At 50.1% G+C, this 20,353-nt stretch overlaps 1 pseudogene; it reads right to left on the reverse strand.

Annotated features, from left to right (window-relative positions):
- Nucleotides 1-9,521: 9,521 nt before the first annotated feature.
- LOC149367295 (uncharacterized) lies at nt 9,522-10,388 on the reverse strand (annotated as a pseudogene).
- Nucleotides 10,389-20,353: the final 9,965 nt, after the last annotated feature.

Raw genomic sequence — 20,353 nt, forward strand, 5'->3', positions numbered from 1 at the left:
AGAGCCAAATAAAAAGGGCTGCATACGAGCGTAATAGACTACTTTTCATTCCCCCATGATTTTAATCAGTTATACTCTGCCGCCCACGAAGTATAAACATTAAAGCTGCCTAGCAAGCAGTGGAATGACATTTTTTTAGTGAACGCGATCTCTCAGGTTGAACTCATAGCCGAATTGGTCGCCTTTCAGCAGAAACGAAAAGCTAAAAGGCTTGAGTATTTCGCGGTGTGTATCTGAAGACTATAAGCGTCCTATACTTATATGTTCTTCCCGAATGCATTTCTAATATTGTATAGATATGTTTTGGGATGATGAACGATCAATGGCCAATTAAGGCAGTGTCGTGTCCGGTCGCTGTGTTGAATGCAGCGAAAGACGCACACGGTACTTTTAGACTTCGTTTATTTAAAGCCGATGAGGGTGCGACCAGCGTCGACCGAGGCAGGAGCCGAACTGGCCGCCCGAAGAAAGGAGGGAGTGGAGAAGCGTCCACGGCAGGGAGTGGCTTCCCAGAACAGGAGGAGGGTGTGGGGGCGCACCGTGGGGGGGCCTCTGGCGACAGCGTGCGACGAAGGGCAAGCGGTCGTTAGGAGGGAATGCGAACTGTCGTTAGGAGGGGAATGCGAGTGGTCGTTAGGAGGGGGCGCACACACACAAAAGCAATATGGGGACACAACACTTCCTTCCCCCTTAGAAAGTTGCCTGGTATCGTGCAGGGGGTCGGCGCTCACGCGTGGAGGCGCGCTGGCTTTGTGCGCTCGGGGGAGAAACACTTGTAGGCTGGCTGTTGTTCGCTGTGTCTCCTGGGTCTGTCCTGGGCGAAGTCTCTTCTTCCGGGAAGAGGTGCCAGGCTATGTGGGAAAATGGTGCACGTGTTCTCTCCGCTGGCGGACAGCTCTCAGACGGCGTCGTAAATCTACGCAGCTGGTTGAGATGTCGGCGTGCTACTGTGCCATGTATGTTGACGAGCCAAGAGCGCAGGCCTATGCGTCTGACAATTGTAGCTTCCTCCCAGCGTGGCTTTTTCAGAAACTGTCGGGCGAGGACGCGCTGCCCCTCATTAAGCGTGCCGCAGCGCGGAATTGCTTTTTCTTCCCGGAACGTCTCTGCTTTTGGCTCGGGGAGGATGGCTGTGAGCTGGGTTCGCATTTCACGCTCGAACATCATTTTCGAGGGGGTCTCGCCTGTTGTGCTCTGAACCGTCGTGTGCTGCTTGAAGAGAAAGCGCGCAAGGCGGCGCTGCAGCGAGCCTGTCTGATCTCTTTCAAGGGCGCGTTTTAGCTCGGCTACGTAGCGCTCGGCTTGTCCGTTTGTCGCTGGGTGGTAGGGGGCCGATGTAACTGATGAGATCCCGTTGTCGCGATAAAACTTGAGGATCTCCGCAGACACAAACGGTGTTCCGTTGTCCGACACTACCTTGCGCGGCAGGCCGAACGTTGGAAATAGTGATCGGAGGTTGTCAATGACTGCTGCCGAAGTCGTCTGTCCCATTTGCCTTATCTCAAGCCACTTTGTGTAGGCATCTACGACCACAAGGAAAGTGCAGCCCTCAATTGGTCCTGCAAAATCAATGTGCAGTGTGTGCCATGGTGTGTCTGGCTTTTCCCATTCTGGGACAGGAGCTTTCGGCGGGGCGCTCCGGCTGCTCTGGCAAGGCTTGCATTCTCGCACCACTGTTTCGATGTCGTTGTCAATGCCAGGCCACCACATGTAGCTTCTGGCACACTTTTTCATTGCAACGATGCCCCGATGTCCGGCGTGGATGAGAGACATAGCTTGTGCGCGTAGTTCTCTCGGCATCACAACTCGGGACCCAAATATGATGCAGCCGCGATGGGTGCTCAACTCTGTAGCTCGCCTGCGGTAAGCGTCGAAGTTGTCCCCTTTGAGTTTATGCACGTTGCCTTGTTGAACAGCTGTGTAAACTAGCCGGAGAGCTGCGCACTTCTGCGTAGATGCTGCAACTGTGCCTGCTGTAAGCGGAGGTTCTGGCAGTGCTTCGAACATCAGAACGTCTCCTGGTGGAAATGGTTCGTCAACAGTTGCGTCTAGTGGCAGACGGCTTAGCGCATCGGCGTTTTGATGTTTGCCGCATATCATCACGCCTAGTGGAGAAAACCAATTTCTCCCTAGAAGGCTTGATCCTGTGCCCTTCACAACAAGCAGAGGTAGCGTATGGGTCTGGCCGTTGTAGTTAACCTGCACGTTGGCAGAGCCCAATAGTGGCAGATTCTGTCCTGACCACGTTCGCAGGTGCGTGTCGTCTTGTTGCAGGGCGGGTGCGTCAGATGGCCATGAAGTTCGGAACGTGTCCTCACTGATCAGAGTACAGGCTGCGCCGGAGTCCACCTCGAACTTAATCAGCTGGTGATGTACGCTTACTTCTGTAAAAATCTTCGGTCGCGTGCCGAGATTCATGGTGTTCAGGTCGTACAACACAGATGGTGTTGCTGATGTTGTTCCATGGAGATCAGATAGCGGCGTATTCTCTGAGGCGTTGACGCTGTGATTAGGCTGGGAAAGTGACTTTATCTTGGCAAGTCTCCGTTTCGTAATGCATGCTCTTTCGATATGCCCTCGTTTGTGGCAAAAATTACACGTGGCTGACTGGAATCGACATCCCTGGGGGTTGTGTTGGTCGTCACACCGCCAGCAGCGTTGTGCCTTTTTGACCGATTTTACAACAACAGAAGGCTTGCGCACCTGGTTGCTTGTCTGGTGTACCGGCTCGGTGTTCCGGCGAATCCCTCTCTGCTGGTGACCGGCGCTCTCCGCTCGAACGGCGATGTCGTAAGCTTTGCTGAATGTGAGGTCCTTCTCAGCGAACAGGCGCTGCTGCAGTGACTCGTCACTCAGTCCGCACACAAATCTGTCGCGTAACATCACGTCCAAGGGAAGCATGGTGGTGTTAGCAGAAGAAGCTGCGTCTCCCTCCTGCCCGGTAGCTGTTGTCGACAGCGTTCCAAAATTGCAGTCGGCAGCGAGCTTCTTGAGCGCGGCTACGTAGGCGCTCACAGTTTCTCCTCCCAGTTGATCTCGTCGTTGGAAGCGAGCCCGGCTGTAGACCTCGGATGGCCTTGGGTCGTAGTGCTTTTGCAGCGCTTTTACGATGTCGTCGTAAGACACTGCCGCTGGTGTGCTTGGCTGAATAAGGGCGCAGACAGTGTCGTAGGTCTGCTCCCCGCACAGCGTCAGCAGGTTGGCCCTCTTCAAGGCTGGGTCTGTGATGTTGTTAGCTTCAAAGTAGAACTGAAGACGTCCAACCCACGATGACCACGATGAGCCGTTGAACTCTGGTATCTGATTGCGAAACCCTCGCGTAGCCATGGCTTGTCAATAGCGTTGCGTAGCGCGGGTCGAATCCACTTTCTCGTCGCCACTGTCGTGTCCGGTCGCTTTGTTGAATGCAGCGAAAGACGCACACGGTACTTTTAGACTTCGTTTATTTAAAGCCGATGAGGGTGCGACCAGCGTCGACCGAGGCAGGAGCCGAACTGGCCGCCCGAAGAAAGGAGGGAGTGGAGAAGCGTCCACGGCAGGGAGTGGCTTCCCAGAACAGGAGGAGGGTGCGGGGGCGCACCGTGGGGGGGCCTCTGGCGACAGCGTGCGACGAAGGGCAAGCGGTCGTTAGGAGGGAATGCGAACTGTCGTTAGGAGGGGAATGCGAGTGGTCGTTAGGAGGGGGCGCACACACACAAAAGCAATATGGGGACACAACAGGCAGGTTGAATTTTACTCTTACTGGTGGAGCAGAAGATAACGCGCGAACCACGTGATAACTTAAAGGGCAGAACACTTATCATGACAACCAGGCTGAAGAAGCGAGGAGCGATAGATATGGTTATGAGATGAGATTTACAAACTCTCGCGGGCTTTTGTGGCTATTTAATTTACGAGATGTTCTGGTCAGCTGATCAAAAAGAAAACGAAACGCGCTTTAGTTTGTGAATTTCCTCTCATGAGAAAAATATAGCTATAAAATAAAAGCTATGTTTTGGGGCTGTGAGAGACACCGAATCAAAGGGCTCCGGATCATTTCGACCGCCTGAGTTTTTTCGACGAGCAATGATACTACAAAGTGCATGGCTGTCATGCTTGCCGCCTAAATAGAAATGCGGCCGCCGAGGCTAGGAGCAAACCCTGGTTCACCGGCTCAGTAGTCAAGAAACATGACCGCTAAGCCACCGCGGCGCGGAAATAGGGAAATAAATAAGTTAATGAATAAAGCTTAGTTTTTTCTCAGCGCGTAGTATAACCCATAGCTCATCCCTGTCGCTGCTCCAATGCCGCAGTTGTGTACTTCACTCTGCAATAGTGAATGGTTTGGTTTTGGTTTATGAGGTTTAACGTTCCAAAGCGACTAAGCCTATGAGAGACGCCGTAGTGGAGGGCTCCGGAAATTTCGACCACCTGGGGTTCTTTAACGTGCACTGACATCGCACAGTACACGGGCCTCTAGAATTTCTCCTCCAAAGAAATTCCAGCCGCCGCGGCTGGGATCGAACCCACGTCTTTCGGGTCAGTAGCCGAGCACCATAGCCACTGAGCCACCGCGGCGGCGCGCAATAGTGAATGAATAGTCAGACACCAGCCGTTTCTGTACAGACCGAAGGCCGGCTCAGGTCCGCAGCTTTAAGCCCGAGCCCGGCCCGGGCCCGCAACTTCAGGCCCGGGCCCGGCCCAGGCCCGGCAAAACAAATCATGTCCCGGCCCGGCCCGCGGGCCGGGCCGGGCCCGGGCTTTGAGCCCGTGCAGTGCACTAGGATGCACTTCGCAGCGCTGTGGCATCCCGCAGAAAGAAGGCGGCTGATGCCCAGTTTTGACAGTGGGCGCAAGCTAGTTTCCTTTTTATTTCTGGAACTTTCATATTCTAAACCTCGTGCCTGTATAGAATTTTTTACTTTACATTTTTTTTCTTCCAGCTGCCAACATATCTGATGCCCTAAGCCGAATCCAGAATATTTCATACAGCCTGCTTGGGCAGCCTGGACCGACCGAACAAGCGGCGCTACATGCCGAAATGTTGATGTGGCGGTCGCGGCTGCCTTCGATTTTAAACAGGATTTCAAAATGTGAGTTTTGGGAACCTTCGGCTGGAGACTTCTTGTACCCGTTTGTCAATGAACTTTAAACCTGGTCTTGCATGGTTCGCCAATGGGCACGGCGGACCGAGAGCGACCATGTGGCCGAACAGACCATTCTTCTGCCTTGTGCAGGTTAGTGCTTACTACAGCTCTGTTAAAAGGGACAACCGTTGTCCTTTGGTCTTGCCGTGCCCACAGCAAGCTGTATTAATGGTGTATGACGTGTACTGCGTATGCTTACGCCTCTTGAGTGGAGATATCAATCCAGGTCCTGACACGGAGGGTTCAAGCACACATTAACTGCTTGACAAACTGTTTTTGGGACAGAATAAATTAATTTGGGATGTTGCAGCACTTCGTATAGAGCAAACTAGCATGGAAACAATCTGGCGGACTGGGAGACTCGATTTGCAGAAAGGGAGAGACATGCGGCGCGCGTGGAAGCACTTGAAAGCACAGTTAAAGCCTTAGAAGCGAAAATTACGGATTTCGAGGATAAAAAGTAGACGCTCGAATTTACTGGTTTTTGGGGTATCAGAGGAACCAGAAGAGACAGAGGCTGTACTGCGTCGTAAAGTTCTAATTGATATATTTTCTACCAAGCTACAAATCACGTACAAGTCTGTAGCCCGAATACATCGGATCGGCAAGAGCGATAAAACGCGGCCAGTAATTTTATATTTTCAAGATTACGAAGAAAAGAAAAGTATCATGCAGAATGCTTTCAAACTTTAAACCTCTTATACTTCTGTTCAAAACGAATACTCAGGAAGCATGCTCAGAAAGCGTAAGCTTTTGTGGGACAGTACTTCAGAGGAAAGGGAGCACAAAAGAAAAGTTCAACTGATCAACGAGGAACTTCGAGTCGACAACGACCTTTACATTTGGGATGACACTAAAAACTCTAGGAAAAAAATTGGTAAATATAACATTGCTAAACAAGACTGACCCCTCCGGCCTGATACGAAAGATATGCTCAACATTAAATATGAATGCACGGAGCATTGTTAACAAAAGCGATCAGTTAGAGGCTATTATCTTAGGTTACAACCCACACATCACTGTTTTGACCGAAACTTGGCTACACAGCGGCATAGATGATGAGGCGTTTTCCACCATCTTAGTGTTTTCCGTCGTGACAGGTCAACGAAGGGAGGCGGGGTGGCTGTGCTGGTAAAGCAAAAGTTGTGAGCAACTCTCTTGTGTCATGCTGATAGCATAGAAACTATTAGCCTAAAGATTTCTTGCTATGGACAATCATTCTTGCTATTTGCCGTTTATCGAGCGCCGCGGAGGAAGGTGCCCGGCCACGCACCACATCCACAAATGACGGCGCATGAGCTCGGGAGGACGACGTCTCCAGGCGCGCCTCGGCCCTCGCCAGACGCTCACGCAACACCGCGTTGTCCCGCTGGCCCGCGGCCCACATGTCCCGGAGAACCTCTGCTCGACCCCTGGCGTCAGCGGCCAGGGCGCGGAAGTCCGCGCAGTGCTTTACGAGGGCGGCCACGAGGGTAAAAAATAATAATAAAATAGACAGGCAGGCAAGGCTACCATTTGTGGCCTCGTCCACAACGGCAGAACTTGCTGCCATTCACCTGGCAGCTGACATCATGGAGGAGCGTGTAGACGTCTGCGATGCAGCTGTATATACTGACTCCAGGGCAGCCCTACAGCTACTCCAGAGGCCCTTCAGGGGCCCACCCATGGTACGCGGACTCTCCAGCAGATTCTCCAGGAGCACCCGCATCCGGCTGTCCTGGGTTCAGGGCCACATCGGTGTCCGTGGCAACGAAGCAGCGGACACATTGGCCAAGGCAGCCCATGCATGCTCCAGGCACCCCCCTCTCCTCTGCTGTCTGCCCCCTGGACCTCCCGGGGGGCATCGAGGAGAGACATCTTCTCCTGGACCATCCAGATCCTCGGGTGGCCAATGGCCAGACACCACGACCGCTCCCGTCCTTAGGCCTCAACAACAAGGAGAGAAGCTTCCCCCTGAGGCTAAGGGTGTGGAGCGCCAACACAGGCTCCCGCCTACACCGCCATGGCCTACATGGCCTACTTCCTGGAGGCCACAGGCCTCTACGGCCAGCTGTAAGGCCTGAGGTGACAGCATGTGCCACTTGGCACGGACAGTGCGGCGGCGCGCTCTCTCTCTTTCTCTATTTATTTCTTCCCTCCCCTAACTCCTCTCTATGACACGCAGGCAGTGGGCGTGGTGCCAACACACCAGTAAACAGGCCCGCGTCACTCCCCCTTTCATCCTTCCACTCATTCACAGAAAATGTTGGACACTGCGACTGCTCATAGAACCGGAAAGAGCTGATCATTAAGCTAGCCCACAAACCCCCACAGCCAAAAAGTTTTTTTTTTGAGGATCATGAAAATTTGGCTCCCGTCTGCATCATATATACGCGGAACGCAAGCTGCCCTGCCAAGTCAACAATTGCAAACAAGCTTCTGCTGCATGTGTACAAGGCGTGTTTGTGATTTGTGGCAGCCAGTATTTGGCACTGGGTTGGTGAGATGGGCGTGTGAAACGCGATTCTGTTTTGTCTTGGTGTTTCCAATATTGTAAGTGTTACAGCTTCGTGGGAAACGCGCTGTCCGTATCACCATCTTCACATCCTCGTTTTTGTGCGCCGTTTCCCACCCAAGTCAACCAACCAGCCCCACAACAAGCTTCATTACAGGAGTAAATTCTGTTTGCAAGGTCTGATTTGAGGAATTGTACCCCCAGTGATATCTGGACACGTTTCAGAATAATTTTTCAGTATGCTTGCTCTTCAAATTGGCTCACAAGTTAGCTGCACACGCATTCTTCTACGGACGTTTCCTCGATCAACAACGCAGCGGACTACGCGATAATAATTAGGTGCAGTTTTAGCACTCCCTATTTCTACGCAGATGCGTTCGTAGTTTCAGCACGCACCAGTCTCAACCGAGAACACCACACTGATTTCTCAAGTCTCCTTCAGAGAGGAATTATGTGCAGCGCAGACAAAACACTGCAGGGTAGGCGTGTCCATATATCTGTCAGGCATACCTCCTCTGGCTAGACGAAGCCAGCACCGCAATTATGTATGCTCCAAAGCAAGCCCAAGAGGCTCTTGTAAAGGAATTGATTACGGCTATTCACCTCATTATTCTTTTTCCGCAAGACAAGTCTGCATTTGGGACCCATTCCAGCCATTTCCCTTTTCATTAGGAACTCGCTCGAGGTTTTCAAAAACACAATCGATTTAACAAGCCGCGAAAAGTAGCCATGGTCGCCACTAATTATACCTCCAATGTGTTCATGCATATTCACGAACACGTCAATGTCAACGCAAAATCGTGCGTGCGGAGCGTTGGTTCGGGACATGAGCTAAGTGAATGGTTTTGAGTGTAAGTTGACATGAGGGCGAGTGTGTGAGAGCGGTTGTGAATGCGAGTGGACGTGAGTGTGAGTAATTGGCTCTGAGTGCCAGTGACTTAATAAATGTGAGTGAGTGACAATAAATGTGTTCCAATCCAATCCGATCAGCGTGGCGGCGCCGCCATAGAGTTTCTTACTATGGCGCCGCGGCTGGTCACGTGGTTGGTCACATGGTGCGGAGCAGCTGCCGGCGGCGAAACCGAGTGGTGGAGGAGAGGGAGAGAGTGAATCCACGTTCAGAGACGAAGATGAAGGAGGAACGCCCAGTGAAACGGAGCTGCGAAAGACTGACTTTGCAATTCGACTGAGCCAGTTCCACTCGGCCAGCTGTAGCTAACGCGTCACTACAGGTTTGACCAGAGCTAAACCACAGCCAATTTTTAATGACAAGGCTCAAAGTTATCGCCGGCGGCTCCCTCCTGAGTTTTTCGTGCGAAAGCACTTCTTGCTGCACTACCCGGCTTTCACCGGCGTCCGTCTGTGTGAAGGCTCTGAATAGCGAGTGTAACTGGTTCACTGGGTCAGTAATAGCCCTGTGAGTAGACGCGGCGTACACATACAAATTGAGGCAGTTATGTGCCTTTCCTTTCCTCAAAACCAGCGGAAGGATCAGACTGCGTAGATTTTGAGAAGGGCGCATAACTGGTTCCCTTGATGGGTCAGTGCACACCTCAATCGCGCTTTGAGGTACTTGGCGGCGGTGCCCACCGGCAAAATACCGTGCTTTGAAATGCCAAACCGCCAGCCATTTTTCCCCTCCATGGTGCTTGCCATCATTTTGCCAAGAGTACTTCGTCTGGGCGAAGGCAAGGCCTCTTGTCGAAACGTTGGCAAGCGCCGCTTGCCCCTTCCTTTTTGACCTTGTGTTTTCATGTACCCTGTCAGCAATTTTTTTTTATTCAGTTACCCTAAAGGCCCGTGTGGGCATTACATAGGGGGGGGGGGTACAATAAAAGTTTAGAATACGGAGAAAATACACAAACAGTCGAGTGCACACAAAATTCGAACATGAAGCAAACAGGTAGATATATGCGGCTCATACAACATTCACAGCCCCAGGAAGCACTTCAGATTGTCGACAAATGTGACGTGGTCAGTGATGGACGCCACGTTTTCCGGGAGCTGATTCCAGTTGCGAATGGCAACAAGAAGCGGTGACTGAAAAAACAGATTTGTGCGGGCGAAAATGGGCTGTACTTTGTGTTGGTGATCCAGTCGGGGAAATACTTGGTTAGCTGGTACTACGTGTAGCGCAGAAAATGGTGAATGACTATGGTAAAGTTTGCGAAAGAAGGACATGAGCTGAAGCAACCTGCGTTTCTCGAGCAGAGATAAGTTAAGAGACTTTTTTCATTTCAGATACGCTTGCTGTGCGTGAGTAGTTTTTTACGATGAACCGGGCAGCTTTGTTTTGAAGAGATTCAACTTTATTTATTAGATAGGTCTGATGTGGATTCCATATAAGCGACGCGTATTCGAGTTTTGAGCGGATTAATGCAGTGTATGCCGCAAGTTTTGTAGACGAGTTGGCCAGATGCAAGTTGCGCCTAATGAAGCCAAGCGCTTTGGATGCCTTGCTGAGCGTCATATCTATATGAAGGTTCCATGACAGGTTGGATGATAAATGAACGCCTAAATACTCTATATTGGACACTGATTCCAGCTGGGCATCGTTTATACTATAAGTATATATAGGACTCCGGCTTGATCGTCGTGAACGTGACGGCTTTCGTTTTTGACACATTAATCTCCATTTGCCAGTCTCTGCACCAATTACCGAGATTTATGAGGTCCCCTTGTAAACAATAAGCATCCGTAGGGTTATTGATTTGTCTATATACCACGCAATCATCTGCAAATAAACGGACTGTAGAGCACAGGTTATTACTGATGTCATGTATGTAGACTAAAAACAATAGTGGTCCGAGCACAGAACCCTGTGGCACTCCAGATTTCACGGAGGCAAGTGGAGATGAATGATCATTAACGAAAACGGACTGGGTGCGGTTTGATAGAAAATTAGATATCCATTTGACAACCTTCGTGTTTATATTTAAGCATGCAAGTTTTCTAATGAGGCGCTGATGTGGAACCTTATCAAAGGCCTTTCTGAAGTCGATAAATATCGCATCTATTTGGCACAAAGAGTGAACGGCATGATGAACATCGGTAATTAATTCAAATAGCTGCGTTTCGCAAGATTTACCGCGCAAAAATCCATGCTGGTTAACGAAGAAAAAGTCTTGTCGGTCGAGGTAATTCATAGTAGCTGATGAAATAATGTGTTCCAGTAATTTGCAACATGTGTTAAAGATATAGGCCTATAGTTTGTGGGATTTAATGGGTCACCAGACTCGAAAATAGGGATGACTCGAGCAACGTTCCAATCGCTTGGGACACATCCTGTATCGAGAGATTGTTGGAAGATAGATGCAAGAACAGAACAAATTCCAGGTTTAGCTATTTTAAGTAACTTGAGGCATATGCCGTCGGGTCCAGGTGCCGCGTTTGTCGGAAGGCGATCAATGGCGGATGATATACCTTTTAACCAATTTTAACCAATGTGCAGTGAATAATTTAATACTGGCTAACTCTTTCCCTGCAGTTACGGTTGATTTCTGCGATGTAATGTCAATGTCAGAATACGTCATAGCCTCAGCAGTGCAAGAATGCGTTTGATCGCATGGGTCATAAAAACGTTTCTCGCAGGTGTTCCTCCGACGCCAATTTTCTCTCACGGATGCTCTGCATTTACTGCAGCGGTAAAAGACTCTCCCATTTTGCAATATCTTGGCGTCGGCGTAAGCGACAGCAAAGGAGTAAATCCTCTACTCTCCAGAAGCCTACACAGATACAATGGACAAATATCCAGCGGACATCCTGTTCAGATGCGAACATTCGCGAACCACTCTGGATGTTCACGGGACGTCTGCCGGATGTCTTTCCTCGACAATAAACTAAGTCCAGTCTCAGTGAACCAAGAGACGTCCCTCGGATACGCGTTGGTGGATGTCCGCCGAAAGCGAACTAATGGACGTCCCAGGTATTCATTCTGTTTGGATGTATGAATTGGTCGCGTATAGGTGCAATCGTACCTTTCACTTTCTTTGCGAATTTTTGTGAGCATATGTCCAAGGTTTATTTCTAAGGCTCATCGTAAGGTTTTGTGAGGATAAACATACTGAACTGAAATAGGGTTTGGGACCGGCGTACTTTAAAGAGCGCTATCCCATGTGCCCAAATGCTATAGTAACCAGAGGGACACGAAACAGTAAAACGGCTTGCTGCGCATACACGGAAGATAGGTCTCAATACAAGAGGCACGCAGCAGGCATCTCTCACACAACGAACCTTGCCACTCGAGTACTCAGATCTAAACAATCGACGATCTGCAAAGGTGCATGTACAGCCTTTGTCAAAGGTTTAGAGCCCAGGGGGTTTGCTTCAAAGCACTAATGTGGCGCTCCTGTAGCACTCATGGAAGTCCTACGCATCGGAGGGAGGAGGACGAAAAATCTTCTTACATTCAGGAGATTTGGGACGCTGAGCGCCCATTACGAGCAAAGCAGTGTGGTCCAGAAGCAAACCCCCTGGGCTGTAAACTTCTGACAAAGGCTGTACGTGGTCTGGAAACATCACGCCTGCTGTTTCTGGCTTCCGTATTGTTCGAGCTGTCTTTTGCTATGCGCATACCTCGGCCTATACTGAGGCTATTGCGCTAAGTGATACCGAAAGGCGAGAACACAGACAGACGCAGCGTGTTCCGCGCTTTATCCGTCTGTGTTCAATTCTTTATATACCACTTAGCGCGATATCCTCAGTATGACACACCAACTAGCCCCGCTCTTGCCTTGTTGTCCTTGGCCTAGACAGCTCGTCGCTTGGTGCTGCTGCAAAAGAAATGCGTTCAATATCCAACTGTCTGTGATGAACGTTATTGAGATGTAAGGGTCACCGCCGTTTTCTCAATGGCCTTTTCGTAGCGATGTGGTGCATCTCCTTGCAGAGTGGTCACAAAAATAATTTGGCTGCAAAACCCATGCAGAATGTGGTTTTAACTTTGTATATTTGTTTTTCTATAAATAGCACTGACCAAACACGGAAGAAGATAAAGGCTAGCTCGTATGAACGCACAGGAATGCCCAAAATATGGCGTGCGCACCCCGAGGAACTAAACATAAATGGTGTTGAATAATAGCATAACGCGCAGCCAGAGCCCTACAATATTGTCCTCACAGGCATTACAGGCCTGGGTTTCAATTCACTGAACAGGCAATTTTCTCTCGTCATTGTTAGGGCTTTTCAAGAAGGCAATAATACAATACGACTCAAATTCTCTCACCTTCACATTCTGCGAACTTCACGGTGTTCAGCTGTTTCCCATGCATCCTTCCACGAAGGCCTGCTCATGGGCTCGTCGAAGCCATGAGCTTGTTTTTTTGTTTTCAACTTGGCTAGCATGAAAGCGTCTTCTTACAACAGCTGTGTGCAAGCAATAAGTTACTGAACTTTAACTGAAACAGATTACTACGCAACGCAAGTGAAGATATTGGCTTACTAAGACACCCAGGAGATGAACTGCAAAGCATGATCAATGATTGTTTTATGATGAGTACTAACAGTCAGTTAGCGTTGTGTAATGATGTCCTTACTGTTTAATGAGTACTAACTGTCAATCAGCATTATCTCTCATAGCCTTAATCGCTTTGGGACGTTAAACCCCATAAACAAAACCAAGCCATTATATAATCATGTCATTCATGCTCCTGTTATTACCCCTATTTATGTAATCACCCCCTCACACAATACTCCAACGCTTGGAGCCTTTGAGGCAACCTGAATAAATAAATAAGTTAAACAGACAGAGGAGGATAGTGGGTCTAAAAATTAATACACAGAAATCCAAAGTTATGTTCAACAGTCTCGGAAGGGATCAGCAGTTTACAGTTGGTAGCGTGGCGCTGGAAGTGGTAAGGAAATACGTCTACTTAGGGCAGACAGTGGCCGCTGATCCCAATAACGAGAGAAAAATAACTATAAGAATGAGAATGGGGTGGAGTGCATATGGCAGGTTCTCTCGGGTCATGAATGGCAGTTTGCCAATATTCCTCAAATGAAAAGTATACACCTGTATCTGACCGGCACTCACCTATGGGGCAGAAACGCAGAGGTTAACGAAAAGGGTGTAGGCTGTTAAGAACAATGCAGCGAGCTATGCAAAGAAACTAAAAAAATAAAAAAAACCAGCATACCTAGAATATGCGTCATCCATTCAGCCCCCATTACAAGCGTACCTCGCCGCTGACCTCGAAGCCGTACAGAATCGCGCCATCCGATTTATAACATCTTGCTATTGAAGGAAAACCATTACCACCGCGCTGAAACAGTCCCTTGCCATTCCATCACTCGAGTCACACCGCACGATAGCTTATCTTCATTATTTCAATTATCACCTACGCATGAGACACGAAAAGCTACAACCTCCCACAGGACGTCTAGCCGCCCAAGCCATGACCATAGCATTGCACGCATCAACTGTCGCACCTTAGCACTGAAGTCTTCTTTTTTTTTTTCCGGACGCGATAGCACTATGGAATGGCCTGTAAAATACCATCGCATCATGCACTGACCGCAAATCATTTTGGAAAAACTAAACGACCATTTTTCATGAGGGGAAAGTTTCCGCCATATTCACCTCGGCACTTTGAACAGCTGTTTGTTGTAGCTTTTAAGGCGAAAGCCTTTAATGCCTCATCATTGTAAGCAGCAGTTGTCGACAGAAAATGTCACGCTTTTCAATTGGTCGAAACGGCCGTGACGTCACAGTGCGCGAATTTCAAACGGGGCGAACTGTACTTTGCCTAGTAACCATGCAACCAATTGAAGGGATCGTATAGTGATGCTCCAAGTAAGTGGGACTGAGCTTAGTTAATTGCTTAATTACCCAATTAGCTTAATTAACTATTCTAGTCAGGCCATATAAATAAATAAGAGTAGGAAATCGGTCGAGCTCGGGAATCGAACCCCGGTCTTCGTCGTGCGAGACGAGCATGCTATCCACTCCGCCATGCCAGCTCGATGGTTTGGAATGAACAAAGGCGCATCTAGTGAATACGGTGTCTTCGTTCACTCCCATCCTCCTCCCTTCCCCTCCGGAGAGGTTTAGGTGTCCACCGAGATATGAAAGACAGATACATTTCATTTCCTCAAAAACCAATTCACCGACGAGCGAGGGACTTTTAGGCTGGACGTGGCGTGGATCGGACGCTCGTGCGAACGCTCCTCGCTTCACCCATGCCCACCGCTGAATTCAGCGACGCTCAACACCGCTCTCGCCTGGATTTCGTGTTTGAAGCTCGGATAACGCCATCGAACGCATCGGCAAGTCCCTTTTTGCCTGTTTGTTCGGACTTTTTTGCGATTCGGCTCTCGCCGGTACGCACGGCCCGCTAGGCCTACGCCAGGCCTAGCGACCCCGCTCTGACGGGGCTGTGCCGCATTTTCTGAGTGGGATCTTCGTCCAACATTGGATATGGAAGTCACCGTGGAGGGGACTGATATAGCCCCCGAAGAAGTTTCGCACCAATATGGTTGGTTCACCGTCGGTGAATCTCAACGATCCGGTCACGAACGCCGAAGGCATTCCGGGCACACAATGGAACCGATTGCGCCCAGGGACAGGGCAGCATGCGGCAATCTGCCGACTCCTCTGCGAAAAAGCTTGGCCGACGACTTGCTCGCCAATCGGTGGCGTCGAACCTACCTCGCCTACCCAAGGGCGTAACCAAGGTGATACTCCGGCCATCGGGCGGCCTCCGTATACTCGAGAGCTGTGGCCAACTCGGAATCTTTCAACTCATTCGTGACGCCGCGGGTGTAACCTTGGCGGAATCTTCTGAAGACTGCATGCTCCTCAACTTCAAGCAACACACCATACTGGTGGCCAGCCATTCCGCGGCACGAGTGGAACGCTACTTAAGCATCCAGGAGCTCACCTACGGCGAGAACAAGATCGCCATCACCTCGTATGTCGCCACGCCGGAGGGCAGTGGTAAAGGGGTGATCCAAGGCGTTCACAAACATCTATCGGACGCTGTCATCCTAGCGAACCTTCAGCATCCCAGAAATCCTCCAATATATGGTGTCCGGCGCATGGGTGCGCAGTCGCAGACGGTCCTCATTCTCTTCAACGGTGAGAGAGTTCCCCGTTGGATCAGCTTCGGTGGTGGCATGATTCGTTGCTGCCTCTACAAAAAAAAATACGAAGTGTGTTCTTTGTGCGGACAACTCGGACATCGCAGAGACGTTAGTCCGGACCCGAAAAACGCTCGCTGCCGCGGATGCGGCATGGCCAACCCTCCTGAAACGCATACCTGTGAGCCTAAGTGTGCCTTGTGCGGTAAGGGCCATGAGCTGGGCAGCAACAAATGCCGCGAGATCTACCGCACTCCATACATTGTGACCAAACGCCGCTGGGAACAGGAACGCCAACATCTGACCCAGCATAGCCAAGAGACGCCGCAGTCTAAAGAGCGACGCAGCCGCTCCAAAAGCAAGGGGCGGACGGACTATAGTCATCGATCCAGCTCTTTTCCACGACTGCAACAGAGAGGCCGGTCCGCCTCCAAATCCAGGACTCCTTCACACCAGCCACGGAAACCCGGTTTGAACCAGGACGCCGTCGGCACGCAAAAGGTAGGCTGGGCAGATAAAGCCTCCCAGAAATCTAACTCCAACCCCTCTGAGCTAGCAGACCTGAAAGTGCTGGTAGGGAAATTACTTCGCGAGGTGGAGGAACTAAAGAAAGAAAATGCCGCTCTAAAACAGCAACAAATGCAGACTGGGTCACCGCCTACGACCGTTGACGCCAATAACCCTACCCCTTCTACCTCCGCCGGAGCGGACATGCATGTTGAATCACCGCGGGCACCCCCGCCTAAGCGAAAAGCGGGCGGTTCCATCTCCGAAGACCAAAAGCTAGCCGACAGCATTCACAAAATTGAAGAAGCGCAAACGCAGACTACCAACACCCTCATTCAAATGCAGCTTACAATGACTTCCATCATGGAAGAATTATGCACACACCGGCAGGAATTACTTAACTTAGGCACCTGGCAGCAGGAGGCAGAGAGTAGGCTCTTTCCCGTCAAAATTCGCAAACCCGCTTCTTCTGAAGCGGTATCAGACTAGCCCAATATGGCGCCACAACCAAACTACACCATCTGGCAGTGGAACTGCCGAGGATTTAACCGCAAACGAGCTGTACTCCAACAATTCCTCCACAATAGGGACGGACCGGACTTAATCGCACTACAAGAGACACAAACCAATAGCAAGCTAGCTGGATATCAATCCTTTTCATCGGGGGGTGACACGCTTGGAGTCACGACTCTCGTCAAACGAAATATTACGGTTGTACAGCACGATACCCCAGTCACAAATGTCACAGACGTGCTAGTCGAATTAATTCCGCCTAGGAAACCTGACCACAGTCTGCTTGTGCTGAATGTCTATAGAAGCCCAAAGTTACGGAAAGCAAGCTTTGGCCCGCTCTTTCAGGCGACCCTGAAACTTGCAGGCAATCACCCCGTCATTTTCACGGGAGACTTTAATGCGCAACACCCGGCTTGGGGGTACCCACAGGAGGACATTAAAGGTCGAAAATTGTGGATCACCGCACAACAGTGTGGGTTGACTCTTCTTACAGACCCAGTAGTCCCCACCCGCTGCGGCAACAGTGTTTCCAGGGATACGACTCCCGATCTGACTTTTGCTAAAAATTCGGGCACTCCAACATGGATAAACACTCAACAAAATTTCGGCAGCGATCACTACATTTTGGAAATAGTGGCTTCAACTGGCCCCAAGCGTCGTAGCGCTCGAGCTCCCACCCTTTTCGATTGGGACATGTTCCGCGCTAAAAGGGCCGCCCGAGAAGCTGATACCCCCGATATACTAGACATAGATGTCTGGGCACAGGATCTTTGCCAAGATACGAAGGCAGCCACCCGTACGTTAGAGCAGGCTGACCACCTGGAGATTGCGGACAGCCGGCTTCTTCACCTATGGGAGGCAAAGCTAGGACTAGAGAACCGACTCAAACGACAGCGGTGGAACCGCAATCTGCGCAGAAGAATAGCTAGGCTAAACAAGGAGATCGAGGATCATGCGGTCAAACTTACTCAGCAAAACTGGGAGGACATATGCAACCGCATGGATCGGAATATGGGAGTCTCTAAGACTTGTAACTTGCTCCGTCATCTACTTGACCCTGCAGGTAGCAAAACCACCCAGAGGCAGAACCTGCAAAAGCTTGTGCATGCATACGCAGGCACACCAGAGGACCTTTTCCTTGAACTTAAAGACAGATATATTGGCAATGCTCCTATCCAAGCCTTCCAAGATTATGCTGGTCCGGAAAACACGCAGCTCGACTCCCCGATTACTGTGGATGAGGTTAGGGCAGAGATTGCCAGGCTAAACTGTAAATCCGCCTCTGGCCCAGATGCAGTATCCAACAAGATCCTCCGCAACCTAGATGAACAGTCGCTACAATCACTAACTGAGTATATGCAGAAATGCTGGTCGGAGGGCTCAATCCCACAAATATGGAAAACGGCACAGATCATTCTCATTCCAAAACCCGGGAAGGCACTCAGCCTTGAGAACCTCAGGCCGATTTCGCGCACGTCTTGGGTAGGTAAGCTCATGGAGCACGTAGTTCATACCCGCCTAAACAGGTTTATGGAGGAGAACGAGCTGTACCCCCCAACCATGATTGGCTTTCGACCAAAACTTTCTACGCAGGATGTAATGCTTCAGCTCAAACATCACATTATTGAGGCAAAAACGCGGGACACCAGAATAATTCTTGGACTCGACCTGGAAAAGGCCTTTGACAATGTCAGACATGATGCGATCTTGGAGAACCTTCATGAACTCGGGGTGGGAGCCCGCACCTTCAACTATATCCGCGACTTTCTCACAGGTACAAAGGCGCATTTTCAAGTAGGAGGTCTCCACTCGCGTGACTTCCCCCTCGGCAACAAGGGCACCCCGCAGGGATCGGTCCTGTCACCCTTTCTCTTCAACGTTGCAATGTTGAAACTTCCACACCAATTAGCGCTGATCCCGCAACTCCACCACAGCCTCTACGCTGACGATATCACCTTGTGGACCGCCGAGGGCAGTGATGCCGAAATCGAGGAGAGACTCCAGCGTGCCATCGATATCGTGGGGAACTATGTAGACCCCAGGGGGTTGCGGTGCTCTCCAGCCAAATCTGAATTTCTCATATTCCGCAAAATCAGATCCCTTGCGCAACCCCAGCCATCGAACTCAGTATTCGCGGAGTCCCCATTCCTCGAGTACCCAAAATTAAAATCTTGGGCCTAATTCTACAAGAACACGGCTTCAATGGTGACGTAATTCAGAAGCTTCAGGGAACCTCGCAGCAAATTATGCGACTCATTCGCCGCATTAGTAACCGCCACTCGGGATTGAGGGAAAGCAATACTCTCCGTTTAGTACAAGCTTTTGTGATCAGCCGCATCGCTTACGTATGCCCTTACCTACATCTCAAGTCAGCTGAAAAAGAGAAAGTGGAAGCCATAATCAGAAAATGCGTCAAACAGGCAGTTGGGCTACCCATGCACACAGCGACTGAGAAAGTCTTAGGTCTCGGTCTTCATAACACCCTAAGTGAGATTATTGAAGCGGTAACCGTCTCGCAGTACGAACGACTAACGGCCACACCAACTGGCAGACACATTCTGTCCACACTCGGCATAACATACGAACGACAAGGCGGACCAACAACTGACCTTCCCAAGCATATACGCCAGCTTCTGGTCATTCCTCCACTACCTCGAAACATGCACCCCGATTTCCAGTTGAACGTCGTGCAGAGAGAGCCAAATCATTAGGCAAACGTTTCCTTAATGATACCTCTGTGTTAACACTTCTTTTTGGGCAAGTTGGTTCATATTTCAAAACTTTAAAAGGGCGCAAACACACACGACCACAAAGTACAAGAGACGAGACACAAGCGGCGCTTGACAGTTGACAGTCGGCGCTTGTGTCTCGTCTCTTGTACTTTGTGGTCGTGTGTGTTTGCGCCCTTTTAAAGTTTTCAAATACCTCTGTGGTATATGTTGATGCAGCAGATTCTTCGGCTGACAAGATGGTAGCTGTGGTCACCACGGAATGTGGTACATTCATAACTGAGGGCACTATACGCACTCAGCACACACATGTTGGTGAAGAAACAGCCATTGCTCTAGCCATTGCGGGATCCTCGGCAGAAACCATTGTCAGCGACTCAAAATTGGCAATACGTAACTACACGCTTGGAAGAATCTCTCCACAAGCAGCACGGATTCTGATAAATTATCAGCCCACGCGGCGCATTCGCCTAATCTGGACGCCTGCTCATGCCTCCCTTGCTGGTAATGAGGCGGCTCATAACCTAGCTCGAGAACTGTTCCGCCGAGCTGGGTCGTGCAGTCCACCCGCCCTATACTCCGGCAAGGACAGGTTGTTTTCTTACAGAGAAATCCTGCAGCACTACAGGCTTGCAAGACTCAGATTTCCCCCAGCAGATAAAACGCTTTCCAAGCAACAGGCCAAAGCCTGGCGTAAACTTCAAACTAAAACCTATCCAAATCCCCAATTGTGTAGCTTCTATTCGGATGGACTCTACTCAGACAAATGCAAAAATTGTGATGCCAAAGCCGATCTAAATCATATGATCTGGAACTGCCCGCAGTCCCTACCCGCGAGTCGCTTCATTACCGACTCTGATCATTGGGAGGCTCTATTGCTCAGCCCCGACCCGGGGACACAGATCAAG

This window comes from Amblyomma mixtum, chromosome 1 (assembly GCF_055824585.1).
Source record: "Amblyomma mixtum isolate Tamu chromosome 1, ASM5582458v1, whole genome shotgun sequence".
In the NCBI taxonomy this organism is placed as follows: Eukaryota; Metazoa; Arthropoda; class Arachnida; order Ixodida; family Ixodidae; genus Amblyomma; species Amblyomma mixtum.